Raw genomic sequence first — 11,102 nt, 5'->3', positions numbered from 1 at the left:
GGCACTGGCGCCGCACTTCCCTCAACACGCCGTCACACAAACACCCAGAGACTGACACCCACACCAAATGCCTCCTTCTGCAAATTTGAGCACAGGCTTAGTGCCAGTGCACAAACAGGAATTACAACATTAAAAACAAAAAATACTCACAAGAAAAAGCAAAATACTGCCTGACAAGCCAGTTCTTTAACATGCAAGAGACCACAGGACAGTCTGCTAACATGTGATGAAGCTCATGACGAACAAAGGTCAAGAACAAAATAAATGGCAAGTAAACATCAGTGGACAAAAAGTGGTGATCAGTCTTCATCACTTTTTTCCAGAGAGGTGAGGCTTGGCAAAGTCAGGGTCTTCTGACAACCCAGGCTGGCTGGCCTGCACATTTCATATGTATTATTAGCAAGGACTAAAGCCCATCATTCCATGTGTTCCCCACCCTGGTGACAAGGGCCATGTTTGCCAAGAGCAGCGCCAGCCAGCTCATCCTGCATTTTAATCAGCAGAGAATAGCTTTTTCAGCTATAAGTTGTAACAGGCAGAGAGAAAGCTCAAACGGGAGAGCTACAGAAGACAGAGAGACCCTGCAGAAGTCCAGTGAGGTGCAGCTGTAGATCAATGAACTTGATGGTTTCTCCTTGAAATAGCAGAGCACATGGTGGGATGTGAGATGGTACAGTAGCAGAGAGATAGTCAAACAGCACTGGCATTGGGGTGGGGGGGGAAGAGTTTTGTTTCACAGTGGTCTCAAAGCTAATTTAAAAGAATGAGTAGTTCAAATATATTACAGGAAGTTAAATCAGTTTTACATAAATGTATACAAGCCATGTGAGGATCACAAAAAGACCAAATAATTCAACATGTAATTTTGCAATTATATCTCAAAAAGAAGCATAGCATGAGGCTAAGAAAAAAAAACCCAAACCAGTAATCCCGCAATTCTAAGTGATCTGCTTAAAACACCCTATCTGTGTACAATGTTATCACTGCTCTTGATCCAGATTTGAAATACATCAGGAACTGCTTTACCCTCCCAGTGCTTTGAACAGGTTTCAAATCTGCTCTCCCAGCTGAGTACATGCACCATTCTAGATATTCTCCATACCGGACTGGAGCCCAGCCTGCGTGGCACGTGTTCCACAGCCAATGCTATCAGCTCCCTATGCTACAGCACTTTGCACCACTAAGTACTTAGGCAAATAGGGTCAAGGCTTCAGTTTGTGTGTGTGTTAGGAAGAAATAAAAAAAAAATTTAAACTCTGAAGTGCTGATCCAAAGCCTAATTAAGTCAGTGGAGTTCTCTCCATTCAATTAAAAGCTGCTTATTGTTTTACCCTTTTAACACTCTGAAACTAAAGTGGCACTGGGTCCAGGCTAACACCCTCAGGCATGGTCCAGGCGCTACCAGGGCTCAGACAGGGACCGGGGCAGACCCAGTCTCAAGCACCTCCCCGGGAACTGGGACAGACTGGTGCCAGCCGGGTACAGGCTAGACACGGCTACAGCTGCAACTACACCGTTCAGCCCCCGTAAAGGGCTTTAAGGCCAGCCAAGGCTTTCGAAATAGCACTCCCTTACCCGCTTCCTACACCCAAGTGAAAGACTCTCCAGCCAACCCAATAAAAATTAAGGTACTTCCCCAATGGAGAATCCAACCAGTTGTTCAAAGCCCAACATTAGAAGTGCAAGAATCTTAGCTTCATGGCAGTTCATTTTATAGTTCTCATTATGCAGAGTAAAATCTTGGGAAAATGATTGAGGAGGAAATATTTCAGTTCAGGTTATGGAGGAAAAAAAATATGCTTTATTCAAATACAAAGTCACTATAGTAATTTCAAGAGTAAATTATGTTATCAAGTCCACAAAATTCACAATTCACTCAGATACTTGCAATTTCATTCCAATTTTATTTCAAACAGGTGAGGATTCTTTTTTGGATATGCAGTACTAAAAAAAATATAAAAGTGATTGAGTTTTAATAACAAAAAAATAAGGACAAAGAAATTGAGAATTGTAAGAACAGATGACAAGCATTAGTATTTATGATGGGGACCTTTAAGGAAGACAACTCTTGCCAGACTCCTCCCCAGAAAATAATGCCATGGAAAACAGTATACTAATCAAATCTGTCTCCTGAATGACACTGTTTCAATAGAGGCAGACATCTAAAAAACTAGAACAAAATCACTGTTTTCCTCCACATTTACATATCCATTAGATTGTTTTAAAATGCGTTTTATGAATCTCCACCAACTTCTGTTATTCTCTGTAACGATAGAGTAGTAATGCCTCATAGAAGGTAATTAGAAAACAGTGCACACAAAAATAGGATATGTGCAAGCTTCAATAATTGGAGAGAGAGAAGGTGGAAGAAAGAATGTGTTAGCAATTTAGAAATAATACGGTATGAAACAAAGTAGCATTCCCCCATGAATTAGTTTAAAATGTACCACATTGTTTTTTTGTTGTGCTTTCTTCAGAGTACATACCTGCATATGAAATAAAGTACCATTCAAAACTAGATAATACACATTTGAATTTGACTGAGACAGAAACTGCTCTTTCTGCCAGATACATGAAACCTGAAAGCTAATTTCTACTCCAAACACCAGATGCTTTGGTATACCTTTTCAAACTTTTTTTTTGTCCCTACACTTCCCCCCCAACATCTGTGTTATATATGACCCTATTTCCATAATTTTTAGAAGTTTTTAGAGTCAGACAGACTTAACAATGGTCTTTTGGCTTAGTTGTGTACATGAGTGCACAGTAGTATGATTTCCAGCTAAAAAAAATAACAAAACACCTTTAAATCCTATGCTTTTATTCTGGGCTCTGTTCCAGCATTGGTGCTACAGAGGTCAGAAACCAACCAATTCTTCCACACTTTACTGCAATCTGTAGCTAAGCGGACTTCTTCGCATACAGCCTAGCATCACACGCAGCTGGCCGTCAGTGACCAGTAAGCTCGGTAGCCATACCACGATTTCTGCCCAGTTTTCACCACCATATAGCAGCCTGCGATGTCACAACCTGCTTTGGGGTTAAAGCTGTCCCAGGGACAGACAGTTCCCCAATAACCTGACACTCGGGGGTGGCAAAAAAGGGTTTGGAAGGACGCACAGCCCAGGAGATACGGCAGGAGTCACCAAGGAGACAGACTTGTATTCTGCTCCCCACTAACACAGAATTTCCTGGAGAAAGCCATTTTAACTTTTTTTACACCCATATTTCTGCTCCACATCGATTGACAAACACAAGAATTAGAACTAGGAGGTTGGACAGGGATAATTCACTTGTCATCCAGATAAAGGCAATTCAGCAGGTTTTGGCCTTTCTGTATCATCCCTGTCAGAGGGAATATGATTGATAAATCCAATAATGCAAGATAACAACAGGGATGCTGGCTTTCCAACCCACGGCCAGCCACAGCAGGGAAAAACCAAGGCTGTATACCAGGCTTACCCTCTTTTAGGAGAGGGATTCTTACTGCAACTCTTCATCCTGAAATCTCAGTGCTCCCAAGATGCAAGTCTCTACAGCATATTTATTTATTCATTTGCTTGTCCTGACTGGGTTTATCCAGAGAAAACCCTGAAAATAATTTATCTTTCCAGGCTCCCTTGATACCTGCCTTTTTTTTTCCCCAGCTTTATTTACTTTTTTTTAAAAAAAAACACATGTGAATTCTAGTGGGTTTACCATAGCGAGCTCACAGCTAATAACTTTAGAGGAAGGCAGAAGTTAATGAAAGGAAGAACATCTTAAAGCAGAGAGGAAAGGACCTAAATTAAAACACAGGATCAGGCACAAGCTTTTTCTGTGGCCCTTCACGAGCCACAATCACTTTCTGTCCCTGCTCTGTATCAGCAAGATCATTAGCTGAATAAATGATAGTTAAAAACCCATTAAGAAAAGTCAGATTTACTAGGCTTGATCAATTAGGTTTTCCAAGTGTAAAAAGATCCTAACTCACAAGCTTTAAGGAGGAAGCTCCTTCTGCCGAATGTATTAAGTAATTTATGGTCACTGCTTCCCTTTTCCAATCCCTTCTCAATCGCTTCTTTAAACGGAGAGGTTTAGGGGAGGTAGAGGGAATAGGTTATACTTTCTGATATTCACAGCAAGGGATGTCTTTTTGTTTTCCATTTTAGTTATTTTTATTTATTTCACCTTTTTCTTTCCTAATCTCAAACTCCGAGCAGGGAATGAAAAGCAAGATGGATCCTGCAAGATAAACACAACTGGGTGTCATATTGCTGATTCAGTGCTTTTTCCCAGGGTTCATACCAAGGCTGTGGTGGTACTGCTGGCTGTAACCATTCAAGCTCAACAGCCCAGTGGGACCAATTACTGCATTTACAATAAAACATGCAAGGAAATGTATCTCCCTATCTCCATATAGCCAAGTTTACTGAAGGATAACCTACTACATTACACAGATTAATACTCCAGTGAGTAAATTAATCCTTAGAATTTCACTCACTACTTGTGGCTTATAAATTTTAATTGGCTCTAAACTGCCACATGAATTTATGTGAATGTATATTGATGAAGTGGAAGGGATCAGAAGTTACTCTATTAACACTCAGCTCAGAGATAAGATAGCAGGATATGTAGGGACCAATTTATAAACATATACAAATGTGTACAAAGCAGGATTCAAACTTGTTTTAGAGGTGCATCATCATAACTTACATATAACTCCGCTGAGAAGGAAAGCGGCAGATGAGAATGAAAGGCAGTTTCACAAAGTGAGATATTACCATTTTGCAAAAAGCCAGATCCAAAGCTGAAGGGTAAGCAGTGCTGGTGCTATTTTTGATTGTACTGTTATTGATTACAGTCAATCAATACTACCAGTACAGCAATCAGAACAGCTTTCTGATGTGCTGACACCCTGGTACACCATACAAGTGGTTATTTCTACAACAATGAAATACGGCACCAGACTTTTAAAGGTATTAGAAGCGCTTAATGATATAGACTGGCATCTTTAGGAAATCATACACATTGAGAAAGTTTTGTCTTCAGGACAAAGCCTTCCCTCTGATAGGTATTGTTTAAAAAGATTCAGTTCACTGGTTGAACCTTCCAACAGCAAATCAAGATAGAAATGGTGCCCTGAAATGCTGCAGGGACAGTCTAAAACAGCCTTTTTTCTTTTTTAAACCATTTACCATAATGTGGTTTGTTAATCCTGAAGCATAGCAATGATTCTATGAATGTCAGTAACAGCAAGTGCTCTGCTACTGCCCATGACAGCAGGGACATCCACTACATATGAGCCATCTTTGTGAAACCCAGCAGCAGTTAGCAAGATAGAGAATCAGAGAACTGACTAAGTCTAAAATAATTAATATCAAGACTTCTTGAACCCAGTAACATGAAAGGCCAAGTCTATCTCCTTTTTCCTGCCAAAATGTAAATAACCTCCAGGAAGCAAAATTGCTACCCAAGGACCACCTCCCATCCTGGCACTGCAGTTATGCATTTTTTCAGTTAACACATATGACACACAGAAGTAATTCTGACACCACAGTAATCAATTTCATATACTATGAATGCAAATAATATATGAAATAGTGAGAGGCCGCTTTTTTCATATTTATTTCCACATCTACCCAAGGCTTCCAACAAACATTTGTAAGACGCTTCACAAATTTTTTTAGCTTTCAGTAGTTAGTTATTCGGGATGTCCCATTCAACATCAACAGCAGTGATGCTGCTGTACAGAAGAAAAAGGCCCTAAGCCTACAATAGCCCATTGTGTCCTTTTCATCTTAAGGGTGGAGCGCAAGCATTTCAAGACAAAAGCAGTCTGGCATATCTGGTGTTTGTATTGCCTTTCTGATCACAGTTCCCAGCTCTCTGAACAGACTGCTGTAGTTATTATAGCTCCTACCCATAACTTTAGCCCCTATGACTACAATCTTACATTAAAGAACTGATCCAGTGTCTATCTTCGAGAGCCTTTGATATCTGCTGTAGTTTGAGTAAATTAGGACTAGAAGGCAGCACAAGTTTCCTTTGAGGCAAACTCCTTACAAACAGGAGCACAGATACCTTGTGGTAAACCTTGGCAATGCCCTGGAATTCACAGCACTCCTTGAATCACTGAGGAACACAACTAAAAAGAGGATGCAACTAGTAACTTTACAGTCACATATGCATTGAGCTATGTAGTCCTACACATCTTAATTTGATGCCCTACAACTGCACATGGTGTTAAAATCACCAAGTTAACGCACAACTTAAAAGAAACAAAGCTATAAAGCCTCCAAATCATGGGATATGCCATACAGAATATACAGACATTAAGTAAATAGGAAGAGATTTTGCTTGCATACTCCAGTTTTAGCTTCCAGGCTAGCTAGAAATACTGATTGAACTAGAGAACACCTTTATATAAAGCTACCTTTTGGGTTAAAACCTAAGGTGCAAAGAACAACTTCAAGTTCAGAGACACATCAAACTGCCTTGTTTTTATTTAGAAAGACAGTATTACTTTAAAAGACACTATTTCACTCACACATTTAACGTCTTGCTCTTTTTCTTCAAGCATATCCAATTACTGAAAAAAAGCAGCAAAGCCCCAGCAGTCTCAAACAGAGATCCCAGAGTTTCCCTACCTTTATCCGAGTTCAAGACTTCTTAAGGCTGCTCTCCTTGAATTTCAGGTTAAGCTGATGATTCCCAGAGCATTCAGACGCACACCTCAGTTAAGCAGTCTGCCTTCCACCTTCTCATCCAGGAGAAACGAGCCCTTGAATGGTCAGCCATCCACTCCTGATCTCTAAGCCTTCAGATTCTGAGCTACCCCCAGGGTGAGAAAAGGCAGACCCCCGGGCTGGCAGCAGAAAAAGCCCCCTGCCTCACCTGGCTCTGATGAAAAGCAGCTGTGTTACACCACGGCCCGTTAGCCCCCACTGCACAGAAAACAAGCCTCAGCTGGGCCTCTGACAGAGTCCGTACCTGCAGCTGGGTTTAGGTGCAACCCTTCAGCTCAGGGCTAACGCTGATCAACCCGTGAGGCCGCTCAACCCACGAGCATCAGGCTGTTCGTAAACGGCCTATCTTTTTTTTTCCATAGGGAAAAAAGGTATGATCAAATTTGTTGTTCTACTTTTTAAGAAACAGCCTAAGCTACTTTAGTTATATATCACAGTTTGTTCTAATTGTTTCTATTCGCAGGTTATCTGTATGCTTTGGTATGAGCTCTTCTTGGTAAGATCTCAGTGCTTTCAAGTAGCTTAGTAAATAATACAATAACATCTGTTACACATTTGTTCTTTTATTCCTTTTGGAGAGGGAAGAGCATATAATGGACCATTTTATGATCCTTGATATGTATTCCACTTTGTTGTCCCCCATTTCTGTTGTTGCATGCTACCCGTCACCTGGAAATCAAAAGGTGGCCCTTTAATTTAGTTTCTCTCTCAGGTGGTATCCAATCCACCCTGATTGCCCTGGATAGAAGGGATTCAGAGTCTCTGGTTGGGAGTTTAGCACGGCAAGAGTATCACCTTTGCTAGGACGCTATATTGCTTTGACAATCTTTAGGAAAACATATATAGAAATTAGCCCATTCTTTCTCTTCCAAAAAGCGCTAGGCTGAAATATCAAAGAAATAGACCATATTCAGAACAATCTTGGCTATACACATTGCACAGTTAGACCTACCACATTACATCTAGGCCAATAAACTAATTAGATAGTAAATATTAGAAGACCTACTCATTCATTAGACTAATTGAGCTAATGCTGTCCAGACATTAAAATACGAGGAACGAAAGCCATATGCAAACAAAACAGCTGTAATGACTTTCTGATAAAGACTTTCAGGCTGAATAAGGCTAGAGGATATTACTCAAGGGTAGCAGAAAGATTTCCTTTGCACAGCAGCAATAATCTATATATCCACAGAGAATTTAAATACATGATTGAGATCCGCAGCATATTGTGTTTGCCACAGATGTAGAAGTAATGTTGCAGCTAAGTTTCTATTAGAAAGCAGCACCCCTGAATTCATGTCTGGTCTTCAGGAAAACATTTTGTACTAAATTTGGGAGAAATAGACAAAAGGTGCTTGAACTAAAGGGTTAGCAAAAATGAGAGAAAAAACTGGAATTCACTAATTCACTGGAATTCAGTCTAACTTATTTGCTACTTTCTCAACAAAATATAACCTAAAGAGAGAAAATTGAGCTTCTAGGTCTTAGAAGACCTAGAAGAAGCTTCTTAAAAGACCAAAGTAATCCTTTTTCTGAAAGTTACAATTTTAATAGGTATCAATTCAGCTCATTAGCTCTGAGTTAAAATTGTTTGTTAAGACCAAATTTTGCTAATCTAGAATTCTTTTTTTCACTGAAAAATAAAGCATTAAAGCTTCATTCACCCTGTCACAAAGTCCCATTGCTGACAGTAGCTCCCTACTGTAGCTGTAAATGCAGAGTTTCTGAGTACAGTCTTTTTCTCTAAACTGATTCTGTCCTCCAATTTGTAAGAGTAGTAGCAGAGCATAGAAGAGAACAGAAGGGGAACGCCCACTTTATATCCGTTTTTTCTTATACATCGATGGGAGTTTGGGAATTGTGTGACATGTTTGCCATTCAAACAGCAAGAACACAGGCGCGCACTTATATGTGCGTACTACCATACAATGAGCCCACAAATCATAGCAAGGACTCAGAAAAAGCAAGGCCCACAAATGTTTATTCTCACATTGCATCTTTGTTTGATAAAGCAAGGCGGAAGATGACTATAGCCACCTTGACTGGGTGCATGTGGTCCTCACTTGCAGGCATGTGAGAAGTAAAAACCTTCCCACTTAGTTGCTCCCACAGATTCCTGCCAGTGACGTGCCTTTTCTTCACTATTTCCTACATGGCATGAACTGGACAGATAGCCAGACAAAAGCCTTAGGGACGAATAAAAGAAGCTAGGAGAAGGGAACATCATGTATAGAAATGAGAAAGAGTAAAGAAGAGGATCAAAAATAGCGTGGAAGGAGAGAGGAGAGCCTAAGGACAGTGCAGACTGGACCCAGTATTCTGGACCCAGGTTGGAGAGAGAGGATGGTTCTCCAAAACTGAAGCTCTTTGTTTCACCACCCTCTCTAGCCTCATCAAAGGAATGCAGTTTACAGAGTCTTGGCAGTATCCTGGTCCTGTATGTGGAGATTGTGTGACTGCCATACTAAAATTTTGTTCAGCTCCCCCAAATTAATATTAAGAATCCACCTTCTGCCTGGAATAACTTAAATGTAATCCATATATCACAGTGCTTCTTCCTTTGGATAGTTAGAGAAAACAATATTTATATCAATGTCTTCAAATGTCTCAATGACTACTATCAACTTCGGGCTGAAAGGAAACAATTATTTTCAAGGGGACTGTCCTAAAGCCGTGGCTTTCTCATGGTGCTGCTCACTTGTACTCCTCCACTCTTGTGAGTTATGAGACATGCACCCAAGTGATAGAAATCCCATCACTTACCCTTATCTACGAGATATCCTCTAATTTGATATGAAAGTGTAAAAATGTTTTGAGAAATAGATCTCGGCAGAATTTACTGCAGATGCCCTTCAAGCCTCTTCCAGTGGAATCATTTATCAAATATGTGAGAACATGTCAGACTGAGGATTTCTGAGCCTTGTCCTAAATTGCATTTTATATATGGATTAATGAATGAAGTAATAAATCAAGAAAGACTGCTGTGCTCCGATTACTCTCTGTTCCTTGTATACAACTTCTTTTAATGTCCTACCTGCAAGGAAATGGGGGGAAGCAAGGGGGAGGGATAGCACAGAAAAAGACAAGTCTGGAGACAATCATCTTCCCTCTTCGTAGTGATTCCACCTAGTGCTGCTTACCCTTTTTTGATTGTATTCTCACCGTGTTGCCTAAAAGGTGGGTGGAAAACAGAATTCCTCCCTCCTTAAAAACACACATGTGAGCTCTGGGAATGGCTTTCTTCATACATAGCATAATTACTGGCTGTTTCCAGAAAATGTAGAGGTTTTACAGCATATTGGTTCTTTGTCTACAGTAAAATGTGGAAATACATCCCACAAATTTAGGCATTATTATCTCTTTTATTCCCCCAAAGTAGTCAGCTCCAGCCTTTCCACTAACACCAGTAGTTAGATACAGTCCTAAAGGTCTCAGTTATAACAGAAAACAGCATTGATTTAGCTGTCTAATCAAGCTAAGATAACTTGTTAGAGAAGATGAACTAAAACCAGGTGAGAACATCCACTTGAAGGGGTTATGCCTCTTAACAAATTTATCACTTTTTAATTATGTGGATTTGCCATATATACAAAGCCAAACCACCACGGAAATGCATTAACTTTCATAGCCTGCACTCACGTAGCTCCTGGCAGGTAATACATAAGCAGAGTCTAAGAGTCTTTTCAAAGATTTTAATAAAGCAAATCTTCCTTCAGTAGCTTTTGGAATCTGTCTAGATGTATTTTCTTTCAGGCATGATAATGTCTTTGGGAAGGAGTGTAAATGATGTAGAGACATTTCTGGCTCCCAACAGTGGAAGGCTATATGACTTGTAATCACAAGTGCTCTGACAATGTTTGCTATTCTGTTGCTGGAAAATCCCCCTTGCCCATCCTGAAGCGTTTATTTTCTCCTTATCCCTCATTTGCATTCTCTCTTTCATCCAAACAACAACACAAGTTCAGCATTTCGACAGGTTGTCATCAGTATCATTCCTATCCTGAGGGCTAGATCCATGATGTACAATTGTTCTCCACGGCCTCTTTCATCTTTCCTATATAGCATTAAGGAGGATACAAAAATATTTTGATGTTTTAACATGCACACTACTGTAGAAAGGGGGGAATGACACATTTTAGCGTTCAAAGGGTGGATGCCAGATTAATACGACAAAGCTGGAAGAAGCCAGATAGATAGCCAAGAAGAGATGACATAAGGTGGAGGGGAACAGGTTTTAAATTGGTGCTGCAACAAGCCATGTTAGCACTGTCATGAATTCATAGTGTGTTTGCATACCACAGCAAGTGTTTGTTGTCTCCTTAGGGACAGTTTGTGTTTGCTATAGCTGACAAGAGGAAGGTGAGGAATAAA

This window comes from Charadrius vociferus, unplaced genomic scaffold (genome assembly GCF_000708025.1).
Source record: "Charadrius vociferus isolate BGI_N301 unplaced genomic scaffold, ASM70802v2 scaffold655, whole genome shotgun sequence".
Taxonomy (NCBI): domain Eukaryota; kingdom Metazoa; phylum Chordata; class Aves; order Charadriiformes; family Charadriidae; genus Charadrius; species Charadrius vociferus.
The sequence above is the reverse complement of the archived record's forward strand: the minus strand, read 5'-3'. Positions refer to the sequence as shown.